Genomic DNA, 19,605 nt, shown 5'->3' with positions numbered 1-19,605 from the left:
TTAGCTGTCCCATCACCTCAGACCGAGCACTCTGACAAGTCTGACAGGTCTGGCCGTGGACCTTCCAAGAACCGTGACAATCCTTTTTGTCGCTATTGTTGCTGTCGTGGGCATACTATTGACAAGTTTTGGCGCAAGGCCAAATCTTCTGCATCTGTAGCAGTCATTACCACTACTGAGAGTGCTTCTTCTTTAGCTGCTCCAGTTGCTTCCTCTAGCGACTCTACAGGATCTGCTCTCACCTTATCTCCAGCTGACTTTGAGGCAATTATCAACCAGGTCCTCGCTTGTTCTGGTAATGTATCTTCCTCTGTCCTCTCCGTTTTGCCAGGTAAATCTTCCTCTTGGCTTTTTGACTCCGCCTGCTGCAATCATATGACGCCATATGCCTCCCCATTTACCACTTCTACCCCTCCATCACATACATCTTTAATTCACACAATGGATGGCTCTTCTATGACTGTTCAAACCATAGGCACTGTCCATACACCGTCTCTTTCTATCTCTGATGTCTTTCATGTGCCTAAATTGTCCTTTAACCTTCTATCTGTTGGACAACTGTGTGAATTGGGTTATAGACTTGTTTTTGACTCTTCTGGTGTGTATGTGTAGGATCCTCGGATGGGCCAGACACTTGGGACCGGGCGTAGAGTTGGGCGACTGTTTGAGCTTTCATCCTTACATCTTTCCATCCCTAATGTCTCTGCTGCTGCCGCTTCATCACCACCATCTCTTGCTCTTTGGAACTTGCGTCTTGGTCATACATCTGTGTCTCGAGTACAAGTTTTAGCTTCTAAGGGTTTCTTTGGTTTAGTGTCCAATAAGTCTTTTGATTGTATTTCTTGTCAACTTGGGAAACAACCAGCTTTGCCTTTTAATAATAGTGAGTCTATTGTATCTGCTTCTTTTGATTTAATTCATTCTGATGTTTGGGGGCCTTCCCCTGTTCCTAGTATGAGTCGCTCACGTTATTTTTTGATTTTTGTTGATGATTTTTCCTGTTACACCTGGGTGTTTTTAATGAAATCACGTTCTGAATTATTGGATATCTATCGTAATTTTGCAAAAATGGTTGAGACCCATTTTTTAAAACGCATTAAAGCTTTTCGTTCTGATAATGCCTTAGAATATACTCAACAGGCTTTTCAAAATATCTTAAAACACTATGGAACTGCTCTTCACTTGTCTTGTCCAGGCACCTCTCAGCAAGATGGAAGAGCTGAACGTAAACTTAGACATATTCTAGACACTGTTCGTGCTCTTCTCCTTTGCTTTTTGGTTCCTACTCCTTTTTGGGGTGAAGCCACTGTCACAGCTATCTACACTATCAACAGGTTGCCTACACCTATTCTTGCCCATTGCCCCCCTCACGAGCGGTTGTTTGGCTCTTCTCCAACTTACCATCAACTTCGTGTTTTTGGTTCTGCCTGTTTTGTTTTGCTCCAACCTCATGAACACACCAAACTCGAGCCTCGTTCTCAGTTATGTTGTTTTCTTGGGTATGGGGTGGAACAAAAGGTTATCGGTGTTATGATCCCGTGTCACACCGTCTTTGCATTTCCCGCCATGTGGTCTTTTGTGAGCATAAGTTATTTCACGAAGTAGGGAAATTTTGCATGCCCTATTTCCGTCCCTGTACCACACTCCTAGAGCCGCCTCTTTCTCATTCTACCCCTTGTGATATTTGTCCTGAGTCTTCCTCGCTTGAGCCGCAATCTTCAAATACTTATGATGTCGCTACGCTTGAGTCCCCAGATTCTGCTCCATCCGAGGCTCCAGCTCATACCTTCCCACCTGCTCTTCCCCGATCCACTCGGGTAAAGTCTCTTCCATCTCATCTCCAGGACTTTCATTGTTTTCATGCCTTAGCTACTTTACATGAACCTCACTCCTATCGTGAGGCTTCCACTAACCCTCTTTGGCAAGACGCGATGAAAGAGGAACTTGATGCTTTACACAAGAATCATACCTGGGATCTGGTTGACTTGCCTCAAGGAAAGTCTGTTGTTGGGTGTAAGTGGGTCTACAAAATCAAGACTTGTTCTGATGGTACTGTTGACAGATACAAGGCTAGCCTTGTGGCCAGAGGTTTTACTCAGGAGTATGGTGTGGATTATGAGGAGACCTTTGCTCCTGTTGCTCGTCTATCTTCTGTGCGTGCACTATTGGCTATTGCCGCCTCTCGACATTGGTCCCTTTCTCAAATGGATGTCAAAAATACCTTCCTTAATAGCGATCTTAGTGAGGAAGTCTATATGCAGCCACCTCCTGGCCTCTCTTCTCCTCTAAACAAGGTATGTCATCTTCGTCGAGCTCTCTATGGTCTAAAGCAAGCTCCATGGGCATGGTTTGCTAAATTTAGCGCCACTGTCTCTCGTCTTGGCTACTCCATCAACTCGTATGACTCTGCCTTGTTTATTCGCCGCACAGATCGAGGCATCATTCTTCTGTTGTTATATGTTGATGACATGATTATCACTGGTGATGATTCTATTGGTATTCTGGAGCTCAAGCAGTTTCTCAGTCAGCATTTTGAGATGAAGGATCTTGGCAATCTCAGCTATTTTCTTGGCCTTGAGATTTCTTCTTCTTCTGATGGTTTCTATTTGACACAGGCCAAATATATATCTGATCTACTTTCATGGGCCAATCTCACAGAGTGTAAGATCATCGACACACCGACTGAGCTCAATGCCCATCTTAATCTACAAGATGGCGAGCCTCTCTGTGATCCCACTCTTTATCGGCATTTGGTTGGTAGCCTTGTCTATTTTACTGTTACTAGGCTTGATATCTCATATGATGTCCATCAAGTGAGTCAGTTTATGGCTTTTCCCCGTTCTACTCATTTTTCTGCTGTCCTTCGCATCCTTTGCTACCTCAAGGGGACATTATTTCATGGGCTTCACTTCTCCTCTCAGTTTCCTCTTGAGTTGCATGCTTATACTGATGCAGATTGGGCAGGTGATCCTACAGGCCATCACTCCACCACCGGTTATTGTTTCCTACTTGGCACCTCTCTTATTTCTTGGCGCAGTAAGAAACAGTCTGTTGTTGCTCGCTCCAGTACTGAGGCAGAATATCGGGCTTTAACAGACACTACCACGGAGCTCCTTTGGTTGCGATGGCTTCTACAAGATATGGGTGTCTCTTTTTCTTCAGCCACTCCTGTCTACTGTGACAATAGAAGTGCTATTCAGATTGCCCATAATAATGTTTTTCATGAACGGACCAAACATATTGAGATTGATTGTCATTTTGTTCGTCATCATCTTCTTCAGGGCTCTCTACAACTTCATTTTGTCACGTCTCGTGATCAATTCGCGGATCTCTTCACCAAGTCTCATCCTCCAGGGCGGTCCCACGATCTTGTGTCCAACCTCAAGATGATCTCTTGCACTCCACCTTGAGTTTGAGGGGTGGTGTTAGATTATGTATATATATATTGTCCCACATGGGTTATTGTTATGTATATTTCTTTCATTACTAGCCTATATATTTAGACCTCTCATGTACAGCTTACGTGTGATTCAATATAATACTTTTCTCTCAACACATTGAATATATGGAAGTTACGGAGTTAAGGTAGTGACAGAGATCACGATTGGATGTATTTGTGAAAGCAAGAATTCATTCCCATTTTGGTTGTTATTGGGGACTAGATAGTTGAGAGTAGTGAGTGGGACTAGCAAGAAGTTACTTCTCTTTCTTCCTTCCATTGCACGTGCGTGCCTGTTAAGAAGAAAAGGAGATCATATATGTTGCATGACGTGTTTGCATGGGGTGGGTCAATGAGTCTTTGATCTGGCTTGCACTGGAAGGATTGACAGTGATCTAATACCTATTAATGGCGATTTTGAAGAGGTGGTCATGGACGTGTTTGCATGGGGTGGACATGTGGCTGTGTGTACAATCTAAGAGACTAGATGGCAACAATGAAAATGATGCATGTGGAGGGTTGTACTTGCAGAGCATCATGTTTCTGACCACACCTTCCTTAACTCGGAACTCATCTCGAATCTTTACACACAAACGGGTGGGTAAAGAGCTGAGCCACCGTCCACCTCCTCTTGCTCGACTCCTTCTGCAAGCAACACTGGATGAAGGTCCGATAGCCCTCCGACGCGTGCTCTGGCAGGCTAGGTGAGTCGCCGAAGCAAATCGCGAACATCAGGGTCTCCCAGTCGGGTCTCTCACCAAGAGGCAGAAACTTGAAATGACCCAAGTACAGCTCCAACAGGGTTAGCCCCAAGCTCCATATATAGTCGGCATACCTGTACGTCGTAGTTCCTGCTGTACGTGTCCTGGTCGAACCACTCGGGACTCATGTACGCGCAAGTGCCCACGTAGGAGTTACATGTGTCCAACGTTCGGCACATGATTTTGCTAACTCCGAAGTCCGCAATCTTCACCTGCATCTTGTTGTTGACCAAAAGATTCGATGGTTTAATGTCACAGTGAATGATATTGTGACCGTGGAGGTAGTTAAGCCCGTTAAGAACCTGTCGCGCCACGTCGGTGAGCTTGGGCTCGGAGAAGGTCCTGTGGGTCTTTAGCAGCGAGTCCAAGGTGCCAAGGTTCATGTGCTCCATGAGAATCGTGATGTCGCCGGACGATTTCTCGAAGATCTCGTGGCAACGGACCACGTGGGGGCAGTCGAGAAGAGAACTCAGGCGATGCAGCATCAGAATTAACCTTATTGGGCGTCGGATCCTTTGACAGTCCAGGCGATGCACGCTCAAATATCTTGCACACCATAGTTGAGACAACCACAGGCGGGATGATTTACTCCTTCGACTCGAGCTCGTTCTCGTAGTACAGACACCCGATGAGTGCCATGGTCGGAGGGATACAGAACAGGTCGTATGAGTCGGTGAAGAGGCCCATGCCAGTGAGCATTCGGTGAAGACAGAGAGCCTCGGTGTACGTGTAGGGGAAGAGTGGTTTTGAAACGACGATCACCTTGCACGTCGAAGAGCTTGCGAAGCCAGGCGATGGAAAGTTCAAGAACAAGCTTCTGTTAAATGAAACGGTGTGTTTTGAAATTTTGGAGTTATATGTAGCCAAACTCACCATTTTGAACACTTGAGGGTAATTTTGGAACTTTGGCCTTTAAGTGGTCTTGTGCAACGCACATGACCCTCTTTCCGTCACTTTTGCCGGACTAAGTGGACGGAAGGTCCAAATTGACATACATGGTAAACATCAAGGGTGTATCTACCAATTTTTAAACGTTGGGCATCAAATTGCCAATGTGTGAATACATCGGGGGGTAAAGTGCATTTTTCCCTAAAATTTAATACGCCAAATCTGATCAACTGTTGTGGATCAGGGAGCACCACGTCTGCAAAGCGTCCTTTTGACTGCTGAATGACCTAGACGTGTCTTTAAATGCATGAGATGGAGATCGATCGTTACCTAGAATAATGCGAAGAGGATTAAAAGACTTACGCCATTCCCGTAGAGGTGGCGATCAGGATTCCAAGTCCAGATGAGCTAGCTATTCCTCGCGAGTCGCGAGAAATCTAGTGAGTGGTGGTAGTTTACCAAGTGACGTTGAAGGCAGGGCTCAGATTTCCCTTTCCTCCTCTGGTTCGGGAGCTGTTGGCAGAGCTGAATATGACTCCTAGTCAAATAAAGCCCAGTGGGTGGCATTACATTAACAACTGCTTCATTCTGTGGCGGATGGTAGGCGATACGAGTCTCACCGTTTGCAAATTTCTTCATCTGTACCAACCCACTACGTATTGGTGACTTTGGGCCTTCCAAGGTCAATCGAAGGAATTCATCATGGTGCCTAGTAAGTCGGCTGGAGGGAGTCAATATGAATCTGGCTTCTTTTTTATCACTGGCAATGGAGCGCCGGGAATTCCTAACGAAGGGGCCCAAAAATTTGACCAAGGAGGTATCAGAGCGAATCGAGGCGACCTGGGGTTGGGATGCTGAACATCCCAAAAAGATGAACACAGAGTAACTCTTGTCCGAAACCAACCTGGAAAAGTACTTAGGCCAACGTAAAGGCAAAGGAATTTCCTTATCGAATAGTTCTAGGAAAGATGATCAAAATTCCCTCAATATTAGATGGTCAAGAAAGGTTTGTGATAAGTGCTGAATTTACACATTCAAGCCCCTTAATTTACATATGTTAAGCTCATAGTTTTGTTATAGTTTGATGTTTTGTGTTGTTTTTGTGTTTTCTTGTATTTTACAGGTTTTGGAAAAAAATCCATCAAATTCCAAGATTATAATGAAGTCAGCAAACTCACTTTTTGGATAGATTCAATTCCAATCAATTTTGAATTTAAGGAAAGAGAAGTTGGCAAAAATTCGTTATTTTCGGAAAGAATCCAGAATGAGCACGTCTCAGTAATTTAATCATAACTTTCGGTTCAAATATCAGATTGCAACAAAATTTGTGGCGTTGGAAATCTAAGAGAAAATTAAACAAATATGTAAGAAATAGGTTTTTCCTAATTCGGACGTTTACCATGCCTAAATCGCCCCTCAATAAGAGACCGCAAATCTGTATGAATTTTGGAATCCTTTTCCTACTTGGATAGAAATTTCAGAAAAGGAAAAGACTTGTAATTATTCTATTTGGACTAGAAGACCTACTTAGAATTGTAATAGGAATTCTAGAGCTTCTAGAGCTTCTAGAGCTTCTCTAATCCCTATAAATAGGCCTCTAGCCTTTGAAGAAAAGACACACAAGCTTTGAGGAAGAATCAAAGGTTCCATCAAGAAGGAGGTTCTTCCTAGTTTTTATTTTCTTTATTTATTTATTTATTTTCTGTATGTATATAATTTTATTTTATATTAGTTGTAACTAATACTTTAGTTAGGGCTCGATTGAAGCCCTAATTATGTCTCGTTAAGGTTTTCAATTGGCGCCTTTGCTACAATTCTTATATTGATGCTTAACTTGATTATTTTCTATTTTCTTGAATTCCTCTCATGTTTATGCTTGATCATCATATGCATGTGGTATGGATTCACTACAAGAAATTTACCCATTAGGGGCGACTTTATTAGCGTCGACAAAAAGTCGACGCTAATAGTATACTTTCAGCGTCAACTTTCTGAGTTGACGCTAATAGTCTACTATTAGCGTCGACATCTGAAACTATTAGCGTCGACAATTTTGTCGACGCTAATAGTCCACCAAAATGCACTATTAGCGTCGATAATGTTGTTGACGCTAATGTGTCGTTGCTAATTACGTGGCGGGAAATTTTGCCTCGCGCGGGTGGAAAAATAGCATCGACTTTTTGTATTAGCGTCCACTTTAGTTGATGCTAATAAGTAACTATCAGCGTCAACACTGTTGTTGACGCTGATGTGGTAACATAAGACCCACATCAGCGTCGACATGAAATGTCGATGCTGATAAGTCATTATTAGCGTCGACTTTGTAGTTGACGCTAATGATTCAGGTAAAAAAAATACTTTTCTTAAAAAATATATATAAAAAATATCAGCGTCCAACTATAGTTGACGCTGATAATAGGTTATCAGCGTCAACATGCAGTTGTTGACGCTAATAACCTATTATCAGCGTCCACTCTATGTGGACGCTAATGAGACTGTATAACAAAAAAAAAAAAAAAAATTGAAACCTATAGAAAAAAAATTCTTCTTTTTATATTTTGAATATTTTTTTTTTTTATTCTTTGAATTTTTAATTTTTGTGTTAAATGTCATTTCAATCTCTAGGTTTTTAAAGACTTTTTTTTTTTTTTAATTGTTAGATTTTATTTTGTATCATGAATAGAATTTATGTCAAACCAATCAAAACCTACTACGTGGTCATATGTCTCATAAAAAGACATAAAAATGAAAAAATATATATATATAGACACACACACAAAGGAATTAAAAAATAAGTAAGGGGTGGAAAAAAAAATCTACAAAAAATTAATTTTGATTTTCACATTATGAGTAAAGTTTTATGTTTTTTTTTTTTTTTTTTTTTTTTTTTTTTTTTTTTTTCTATTTTCTAATCTTATGAATTAATATTTTCTATTTCTGTCTTTTTTTTTTTTTTAAAAAAAAAATTATCCTTGTGTATTAGTACAATCAATAATGATAAGATCAATCCGATCGATTCTCACGCATCAGTTTGATCGATCGAACTTGACACAATTGAAAGTTTGATTGAACATTCTATCTATCATAATGCATTAATTTGATCGATCAAATTATATGGACTTTGTATTATTTATGTTTGTGTATTAGTCCGATTAATCATTATAACATAAATTTGATTGATCGTGATCCAATTAAATGATCAATCAAACTTGACACGATTCAAGGTTTGATCGAACATCCAATCAATACTAATTCATTAATCCGATCCTTGTAACATCGAATAAACTATGATCTTATTTAGCATCGATCAAACTTGACATAATTCAAGATTTGATCGAATGTCCAATTGATCCTAGTACATTAGTATGATCGATCATAGTAATGCATAATAATAATATAAAATCCAAAGAGTTTGATCGATTAGACTAATGCATTAAGATCGATCGGACGTTCGATCGAATCTTGAATTATATCAAGTTTGATTAAACTATATGGATTATGATAATCCATCAACAGAGGTGCTCAATACTCAAATTACCCAAGTCACTGACTAATCGATGGCTTCTCAAAATACACTTTTATAGACATGTGATTTAATTGATACAGTTGAAGGTTTGATCAAATGTCTTTTAAACCATAGTGTATTAGTATGACCGGTTGAATTCTAAAATAGTGTATTAGTATGACCGGTTGAATTCTAAAGAATTTGTACTATCCTAGTGTATTAGTCCGATCGACTATAATACAATCAATGATTGATATAACTTTACACAATTCAATATTTGTTCGAACACCTTATCGATTTTAATGCATTAATCTGATCGATCGTGATAAGATCAATAGATCGATCAAACTTGACATGATTGAAGTTTGATTAAACATTTGATTGATCCTAATGCATTTTTCCGATCGATCAAACTAGTTCGCAAGGATAGTGCAAGATCTATAGAGTTCGATCGAAATATTAATTAAATATGATTTTCTTTAATTAAATATGATTTTTTATAAGTTTTATTTTTTGTAAAATGTTAATAAGATTCTATTATTAAATGTATTATTATTTTTTTAAAAAAATTAATAGGTTTAAACAATTATTAAATTACATAAATTAAAAAATATAAAAATTAATATTAGTGTCGACTTATACTTGTTGACACTGATAATACAAGTATCAGCGTCAATTTTTATGTGTTGACGCTGATAAGTTTACATCAGCTAATACATAAATAATAAAACAACCCATTTTGGCAAAAATTCAGGCGGGATCCATTAATATTGGCGCTACTTTATTTTTCACTGAAATTTTATCAGACTTCTCTTAGAGTTCTCTCACTGGTCTATTCTCTCACTCGACTATCTCTCTCTCCCCCTCTCTCTGTGTTGACTCATCTCCGGTGCTAGTTCAACAACCTAGGTAAGTTGTTCCCTCTCACGTCTCTCACTCTCACTCTCTCTCACGTCTCTGTCTCTCTCTCTTACGCTCTCTCTTTTCCCCTCAACAGCTGTACTGCCCCTCATTACAGATCTCCGGCGCCGTTTCCAGCTCCGTTGACCGCTTTTCCGGCAGGCGACAGAGTGGGCTTTGAGGTGATTCGATTAGCTGGGTGTTTGATTTGATTGTCTCTATTTGTCTGTGTTTGTGTGTGGTTTGTGTGTGGGTTTTCGTCAAATGCCTAGGAACACAAAAATTTTGTTAAAAAAAAAGAAGCAAAAATAAAAATAATACATTGCGTTTCCAGCTCCATTCGGCAATCTCACACCCAGTTAAAGTATTACCCCTCCCTAGTTTTACATACGTTTGTAGCCCGAAAACAAAAGAAATTGAATGAGAATTAAAAAAAAAAACAAAATATATATGTATACTGTCGTGTACCTCTCTTTTGGTTTGTTTAGCTGCAGAAATCCATCACTGATGAGAAAAGGAAGCTTTTTTTTTTTTTTTTTTTTTTTTTTTTTTTTTCTAGCGTGAGGAAGACGAAGCTTTTTCCAGAAGACACAGGATAATGGGGCTAAGTTTTGTCAAACTTAGAATGTGACATATTGAGCAGAGTAAGCTTTATATGTATTGAACACCGGCCGTTTGAGCTCTACTGCTTTTATTTTTCAACATCTCTTCACTTTGTTTTCGATCCTGTGAAGAGCTTGAATTTTTTGATAGCTAGTGGGTTGTTTCATTTCAAACCAAATGTGTGGATGTGGTTTCGTGGTCAAAGATAAGATGAAAAAGTGAAAAGGTGTAGTGGCTGTTTCACAGCCACATCTTTTCTTTGTTTTCCTTAGTTTTTAAATAAAAACTCAAGTAAAATCCCAAAGTTTCAGTTTCAACACTAAGAATTAGGAGGTGTCGTGGTCAAAGATATGAAAAGGTGTTGTGGCTGTTTAACAGCCACATCTTTTCTTTGTTTTCCTAAGTTTTTAAATAAAAACTCAAAAATAAAATCCCTAAGTTTCAGTTTCAACACTAAGAATTAGGAGAATTCTTTTTTTTTTTTTTTCTTTTTTTTTGTGTGTGTTATGATGATAGGAATTCTACAATTCTAAAAGCATAAAAAATGTAAAGAAGCAAGAGGGGAAGCAATTTCTATATATACACACGTCAATAAACTTTAACACAAATGGTACTTCCGTCTTTTGCAACACTGAGGGTGAGGTGGTGGGAAGCAAATATATTTGACAAGGAATAGCCAATTATTTGACAACTTGTCTTTGTAATTTGATCAAAATTTGGCTGAATTTGGCATCCATATTTCCCTTGAATTGCTTCACATTTTATACATAAGAGAGAGAAGACAGAGAGTGCTTTCTACACCTAAAAAAAAAAAAAAAACCACAATGATTTCAATACAACTGATTCAAGTGCAAAAAAAAATTGGTTAGATCGTGAAGTGCATGCCAGCTACATTAATTGCAATGGTTTAATAAAAAGTCAAAGATTTTATCATTTGATTTGAATTTGGCCTTGTGACTCACTTTTCTGTTAATAATATTTTGCCTCACTTTGCTCTCAATTGGAATAAAGACAGTTATATTTTGCTTTTTTTTTTTGTTTGAAAGATCACTATATATAAATATAAGATAGATATGCTCCTTTGTTCTATATGGATACTATCAAAAAAACAAATTTTCAAAAAAATATAAAAAAAATTAGTTTGAAATATTTTTTTTTTTTTTTTTTTTTTTTTTTTCGGGATACAATCGTTGACATGGGATCGGTTGAATACAATCAGATTCGTTGGAAAAGATAATGGGAGGAGAAAAATTGATTTAATTTTGCGGGTTGCTCTTGTTTTTATAATATGGGTTTTTTCTTGAAAGAGCCAAAATGTGCTCAAATTCTTTTTATAATTACAATTTTTTAAAATTGTGAGAGTATATAATTCCTTCAATCAAGGTCGTTTATTGTAAATGAATAGCAAGGATTATGCCATGAAAGTTTTACAAGAAGAAGAAACAAAAATAAAATCAAAAGAGGTTAAGCAAGTGGTCGGCCACTTCTATAATAGGCTGAGGGGGGCTAGACCACCGCTAAACATAGGCTTATGAGAATGGTTAATTGGTCACTTCAAATTGAGTGGTTCCGGTAGGTCAATCATCCCCTAAAACATGTTTTAGTCCAATCACCGCTAAACATAGGCCGGGAGTAGCGGGCCACCGCTAAACATTGTTTCAGTTTTTCTGGGCACTATATATTAATTGCACAAAGTCTAACTAGAAAGGTTGATTTATGTAAGCATATGTGCATTAATTAATTGCTATTTATAATTTAAATTCAAGTGAAGAAGCAAATCATTTGATTCCACTAACTCACACAAAATTCAAAAATTACACTTCTTTTTTACAGTTTAATCTACACATAAGTAATTAATCTTATCTATATATACAGATAATTGAGATCGATCCTGTGAACATTGAATGGGATGACACTTAGCTTTATCATGACTTATCTCTTAAATATACCTCATGAATGCAATCTTAAGCTTTTTAACTTGCATTTGTTAAAAAAGTCAATATATTTATCCTTTTCTATATGATTTGTAAATGCTGGGCCAAATTAGGCCCGAAAGACAAAATTGAAAAACTAGTCTAATTATGGTATCTATCTGTCTTTCCTTCCGATTAATAATATAAATGCCACTGATTCCCATTATTATTTGCTTACTTTATATGGCAACGTACTGTTGGTCTAGCTAGGTAGTGTTGCCTTGTTAATTAGTGTAATATTTTCTGCTATATATATATATATATATATATATATATATAGATATTAATACCCTCAAGAATAGCATGATTAATTTTGTTACCAAGTAAGGAAACTTTGAGATCGGGTCATTTTGATAAAGACTGCGTATTTGTTACTAAGTAATGGAATTTGTGATTGATATATATATGTAAAGGCAATGGAGTGGAGGGCAGTCAAAATCAAGGACAAAGAGCGAGCATTTAAGTAATGTATAGTAATTATATTAGAGATTCTTTTTTCGTACGTGTGGGGACAAATTAACAGTACTATAAAGCAAAAAGAAAAAGAAAAAGAAAATAATCTTAATTTGCCACTTCTATTTAATTATATTAGAGGTGTATGCATCCACTAATTTGCCACTTCTATTTAATTTATTTTTTTGGATGACTTTCAAACTACTTTTTATGTTGAGCTTATTCGTAAGATTGTTTTTACTGTTTTGCAGATACCCCCAAGGAAAAGTGTAGCTTACTACAGGTTTATTTTCAACTTATTATACCTATGTAGATTACATTTGAAATATGGACATTTTTACTGTTTTCTATGCTCAATAAGAAGCCAAGTCACTTATTATATATATATATATATATATATATTGAGATGGGTTTTGATAGAATTATTTTGAATTAGATTTCTGGTAGACTACTCTTTTATATATATATATATATATATATATATATATATATATATATATAGTATAATTAGTCTATTATATATGATTGCGTCACTTCCTTGGTTGTAGCATTCGAATTTGTTCAATTTTTAATCAAGTTCAAGTTACAGTTTGTCTCATCATTATTAACATCTTACATAAAAACATGTATATTTTAAATTTCTTTTATAAGGAAAAAGAGTGTAATGTCAAGAACTGAACTTAGTACCCTAATTTACATCATGATTAGCTGACTCACTCTCATCTTGCCACATCAATATCCAGTAAATATTATGGGGACTAGACATATAATGTCAACCATATAAAATTCACCCTGATTAAATACATTTACTAACAACTTGTGTATTGTTAACATGATGAAGGGATAGTAGTTGAGATGGATAGGAGTTGGATGCGTGATACTACCCGCTGTTCAAAGCGATTTCAAGAAGGTGTTCAAGAATTCATGAGAATGGCAGTTAAGTGTGTTGATGTACGTGGTATGATATTATGTCCATGCAAAGATTGTGCAAATCGATGCTATCGTCCTATTAACTTGGTGAAGGGTCACTTGTTTATGTACGGATTTAATCCGACATACACTCAATGGATTTTTCACGGTGAAGATCAGTTTAGGGTAAATACTTATGCAAATGTGCACACTGATGCAAGTGAAACGATAGAGGAGATTGATGCGGTTGAAGAATTGTATGGCGATGTTTGTATGGGGACATTTCTAGATGCTAACAAAGGAGAATCCTCTGCTTCACAAGGTCCCACGACCAGTGCTAATGAAGATATCAACTCCTTTTATCGAAGTTTGGAAGATGGGCTTTGTGAACTTTATCCAGGTTGTAAGAAATTCACAAAAATTGCTTTCATACTAAAGATGCTTCATATAAAGGCAATCTGCAATATAAGTAACAAAGCGTTTGATATGATGATTGACTTGATAAAGAAGGCTCTCCCAGATGGAGAGACATTGCCAACCTCGTACAAAGAAGCAATGCGATTAAGGCGAGACTTGGGCTTTAATTACGAAAATATACATGCTTGCAAAAATGAATGTGTGCTTTTTTGGAAGGAACATGCAAATACAGTGGAATGCCCAAAATGCAAAACTTCTAGATGGCGTAGTGACAAAGGCGGAAAAAAGAAAATACCTCAAAAAGTCTTACGGTACTTCCCAATAAAACCACAGCTACAACGGTTTTTTATGATGAAAGAGATAGCTGAAGAAATGCGATGGCACAAAGATAAACGAAAAGATGATGGCAACACTTTAAGACACCCAGCAGATTCTATTGTGTGGAAAGATTTTGATAAAAGATATTACCGGTTTGCTAGTGATTCTCGTAATGTGCGACTTGGTTTAGCAAGTGATGGTTTCAACCCATTTGGTAATATGAGTACAACATACAGCATATGGCCAGTAATATTAACAGTATACAATTTACCTCCATGGAAGTGTATGAAGTCTCCAAATTTGTTGTTGTCCTTACTTATCCCTGGGCCCACGTCACCCGGAAACAAAATTGATGTGTATTTGCAGCCGTTGATTGATGATTTGAAAAAATTGTGGAATGAAGGTGTAAGCACGTACGATGCATTGACGAAAGATATATTTCAATTACGTGCGGCATTACTATGGACTATAAACGATTTTCCTGCGTATGCAAACTTATCTGGCTGGTCTACCAAGGGAAAGCTTGCGTGTCCAATTTGTAACAAATATACAGATTTTAGGAGATTGAAGCATGGGCATAAGACGTGTTACATGGGTCATCGTCGATGGCTTCCTCAGGGGCATGTATGGCGCATAAGAAAAGAATTGTTCGACGGTACTGAGGAGCATAGATTAGAACCTGAAGAATTATCTGGAGATCAACTGTTGCAACAAGTTATGGATTGTACAGGAGTGCAGTTTGAACAAGAAACCAACTCAGATATTCCGTTGAATTGGAGGAAGAAGAGTATTTTTTTCGAGTTGCCTTACTGGTCAAAACTGAAACTTCGACATAATTTAGATGTCATGCATATTGAGAAGAATATTTGTGAAAGTGTCTTAGGTACGCTGATGAATATTGATGGGAAGACCAAGGACACAGCCAATACACGAAAAGACTTGATGCTTATGGGTATACGTAAAGAATTGCACTTGCAGAAAAAAGGTGCAACTTATTTGATGCCAATTGCGAAGTACACCTTGACAAGAGACGAGAGGAAAAGTTTATGTGAATGGGTTAAAGGTGTTAAGTTTCCCGATGGGTATGCATCTAACATCAGTCGGTGTGTGAACAAGGTGCCTGGTAAAATTTCTGGTATGAAAAGCCACGATTATCATGTCTTCTTACAACGCTTACTTCCTGTTGCAATCCGAAAATTTTTGACAATTGAAATACGGACAACTTTGACAGAGTTGAGTACTTTTTTTAACCAGTTGTGCGCACGAACATTGAAAGTAGATGTGTTGAAACAAATGAAAGAAGACATTATTATGATTCTATGCAAGTTGGAAAAGATATTTCCACCATCATTTTTTGATGTTATGATCCATCTAGCAATTCATTTGCCACGGGAGGCTGAACTTGCTGGTCCAGTACAATTTCGTTGGATGTATCCGATCGAAAGGACACTTGGAAAATATAAGAAGTATGTGAGGAACAGAGCGCGGCCGGAGGGGTGCATTGCAGAGGGTTACGTAGCTGATGAATGCTCAAACTTTTGCTCTATGTATCTTAGGGGGATTGAGACAAGATGGAACCGTGAAGAGAGAAATGTAGATAGTGGGGTGGAAGGAACAGAACAACGCTTGGATGTGTTCTCTCAACGAGTTCGGCCATTTGGAGCAGCATCAACTGTAATACTAGATCATAATGAGTTTGCTAAGGCACGATGGTATGTACTTAGACACTGTAATGATACGGCTTCATACATAAAGTAAGTTTAGTTTTGAACTTCTTTTTTTACCTTTATGTTATGTCCAATTCATAGTGTGGATGATTACCAATACATTTATTTTTTTATTTTTATTTTTATGTAGAGAACATTATCATATGAACGAAAGAGAAGGCGGCCCTAACATTAGAAAAAAGCATGAGGCAAACTTTGAACGTTGGTTTCATAAACATTTATACAATTGTAGGCGTAATGCAGAGAATGTCTCAAAGCAATTATATCATCTTGCATGCGGGCCTGATCAGCAGGTTAGATCATATAGAAGTTGCATTGTGAATGGGGTTAGGTACCAAACGAAAGAATGTGCACAGACTCGTACTACCCAAAACTGTGGTGTTGCAGTAAAAGGTGAGCATGACACGTCAACGATTGAGTACTACGGTGAGTTGAAGAGAATTTTGGAGTTGCGTTACCCCGGCCCCAATACTGTGTATTTATTTGAGTGTGATTGGTGGAACATTGGGAATTCATCAGGAATACAAACAGACCAAGGCTTCACGAGTGTGAATACGGGTCGTAAATGGTATGAGTCCGATCCTTTCATCTTAGCATGCCAAGCTGTGCAAGTGTTTTACTTGGATGATCCCAAACTTGGTGGTAAATGGAAAGTGGTGCAAAGGATGATCAATAGAAACATTTACGACATTCCAACAGTACAAGAGGGAGATAACGAAGAAGATGACCAAGGTATTAGAGATGATGCATACCAGGAAGATGAATGTGTTGGCGGTAATGTTGTCCATGTTGAAGACGCAAATAATGAAGAATTAATAGCAATTGATGGATTATATGTGCAACTTGATGGATTAGAGTTCATCAACGATAACATGTTGAATGAGGACCATGGCACAGACTCGGATGATGAAGAAGAGTTATCTAGTCAAGACGACACAGACTCTGAACACGAACAATCATTTTCAAGCAACACTGATGAGACAAACTCGGACTCCGATGATGATATGTGTTGAATGTAAGCACCATTTTGGTATAAGTAAAAAGTCCATTAACATAATTAGTGAACAATTGTTATATATATACCTTTATTTTTGGTGTTTTGTCTTTTGTAAATTACTTTATGTGATTAGTAAAACACTAGTATATTTGATTGTTAAAATTTATTGTAATGAATTATATCATGGTTATAATTTTCTTGATCTAACTTTTTGGTTTTTGATTTATGAGCAGATTAAACATGGTTAAGAAGGCGGGACAATGCAATCGAGGGGGTGGTCGAGTTCAGGGCCGACAGTCTTCCGATCGTGTAGTTGACGCTATGGATATGCAGACGATGGTTCCCCATTCGGCGGAGACTTCTAATCACATTCAGTCAGCTGCAGGATTGGATTCATTAGGAGCCGCCCCTATTGCGTCTTGTAAGTGCATTTGGATTATGTGTATTAGATTGGATCTTTTTTGTTCCTGCTATGTTTGTGTTTGTTATGGACATTTTACACAGGTCTTTGTCCGATAGAACTGACTACATTATCATATTTTGAGACAATAGCTAGCAGGCCTGTAAGACGAGGTAGAGGTAAAACCAAGTGTAAGAAGTTGAATGCCATTGTAGCTGTGCATGGTCCCATGCCAATAGAAATTCGTGATGGCTACCGAGCTCCCGTAGGCGATAATGCATCGATGTTTGTGTCGAAAGTCGGTGCCATTGTTCGTAGCATGTGTGAACTGCATCATGATTGTTGGACTGTGGTGCCACCTGAACAAAAGGATAAGGCATCTGAGCATATTCAGGTATGAGGGATAATATTTGTGGTAATGTTACTATAAATAATGTGACAAAGAAAATAACAATTTTTCTCTTAATTATTTTTGCAGAGTTTCTTCAAGCTGTCATATGATCGCAATGAGGACATAACCACTGTAAACCATAAAATGAGTCGTGCCTATTCTAGGATTCGCTCCAGAATGTATAAGGAAGAGTACAAAATACATTTTAAAGGTGTTGATAAAAATGATACTGAAGCGATGGCCACGGCTAAGGCTGCTGTGAGGGATAAATACCCGAATGATATCCATCCTGATGCTTGGAAATCAATATGTGACTTATTTGAGACGGATTCATGGATGGTAAATAAATCTGATTAAAATGACTATACATTTAAATTTTATACGATTTGCATATATTGATATGAAATCTTATGAATAATATAATTCTTTTTGTTGGTTGAAATTCATCAGAAACGGTCAAAAAGGAACAAAAAGAATAGAAGAAAACTTCATACGGCTCACTCGGCGGGCACACGCTCATTCGTTCAAGTGGTATACAAAAATGTAAGAAATTTATAGCATAATATTTAGTGTATATGTTAATCATGTGTATACATTATTTAGTGTATGTGTTAATTATGTGTATTATGTGTAGGAACAAGAAACTGGAGAGCCTCTCAAACCTATTGATCTTTACAGGGATACCCATACAAGAAAAAACGGTTCTTTTGTGAACCCAGTAGTTGAGGGTTTATATGTGAGTAAAGGAAATGATTTTATCTGATTGTTAGTTTTATTAATGAAGAATATTAATGATATGTTTTGATACATTCTTTTATGGCTTGTGCAGAATGAAATGCATGAATTAGTGAATAACGGGGGTGAGGAGGATAACCCTATGCAAGAGGAAATTCCTGAAGAAGAGAGGCAAATGGAGATAATGACAAAAGTGTTAGGTGGCAAACGCTCAGGTCACGTGAAAGGAATGGGGTGTGGTGTCATACCTACCCCTTTAAGTTCATCTCGGATGTGTTCATTCACACAGTCTCACAACCGTGAATACATACTAACACAGCAGGAGACAAAGAAGAAGCTAGAAGAAGCAGAGAAGAAGCAAGAAGAAACAGAGAAGAAGCTAGAAGAAACAGAGAAGAAGTTAGAAGAAACAGAGAAGAAGCAAGAAGAAACAGAGAAGAAGCTAGAAGAAACAGAGAAGAAGCAAGAAGAAACAGAGAAGAAGCTAGAAGAGACGAACATTAAGTTAGCTGAAACAAGAACTGAACAAGTTAAGCTAGTGGACATAACAAAAAATCTTCAGGCCACTATTGACATGATACTGTCACGTTTTGGAGGGTTAGACAATATTTTTCTACGCTTTACTTTTTCAACACTCACATATATGAAGTAATTGTTTGAAATCTTATTTTCAAAACACACACACACATGTTAAATAATAGTTAGAAATCTTATTGATCATGATATAAAAATTTTTAATTGGTAGGTCGTCTGAATGTAGCGTCGTTGCGGGTAAATCAAGCTAAGACAATACTTGAAGGAGATTTGGAACAACAACAACTGTTGGATATTTTTTGGTGGTGTCCATTTGGGTTGTATTTCCGCCCGCATAATATAAAAAATTTGGTTTGTATTATATTATGATATTCGGACAATTTTTGGTTGAACAACTTTAAGTTAGTAAACATACTTTGTATTACATTAAGACCTTCAAACAATTTTTGGTTTTAGAACTTTGAGTTAGTAAACCTCCCTTGACATGTTTATGAAGGTTAAAGAATTGAGTAAACAATGCAAGGGAGTATATATATATATTTTAATCAGTCTTTTTAAAGTGTTTGCAGGACGACAAGAGATATAGATAGACAATATTTTCGGTTGATTGGCTGTAGTGACTAGACCATTGGTGTCGATTGTGAAGGGTACTGAC

The 19,605-nt window shown here is 37.5% G+C and overlaps 1 pseudogene; it reads right to left on the bottom strand.

The window, feature by feature from the left end:
• Positions 1–4,009: 4,009 nt before the first annotated feature.
• On the bottom strand, positions 4,010–4,685 carry LOC133863266 (mitogen-activated protein kinase kinase 9-like; annotated as a pseudogene).
• Between the last annotated feature and the right edge of the window lie 14,920 nt (positions 4,686–19,605).

Source organism: Alnus glutinosa, chromosome 3 (assembly GCF_958979055.1).
Source record: "Alnus glutinosa chromosome 3, dhAlnGlut1.1, whole genome shotgun sequence".
NCBI classification, from domain to species: domain Eukaryota; kingdom Viridiplantae; phylum Streptophyta; class Magnoliopsida; order Fagales; family Betulaceae; genus Alnus; species Alnus glutinosa.
The sequence above is the reverse complement of the archived record's forward strand: the minus strand, read 5'-3'. Positions and strand labels throughout refer to the sequence as shown.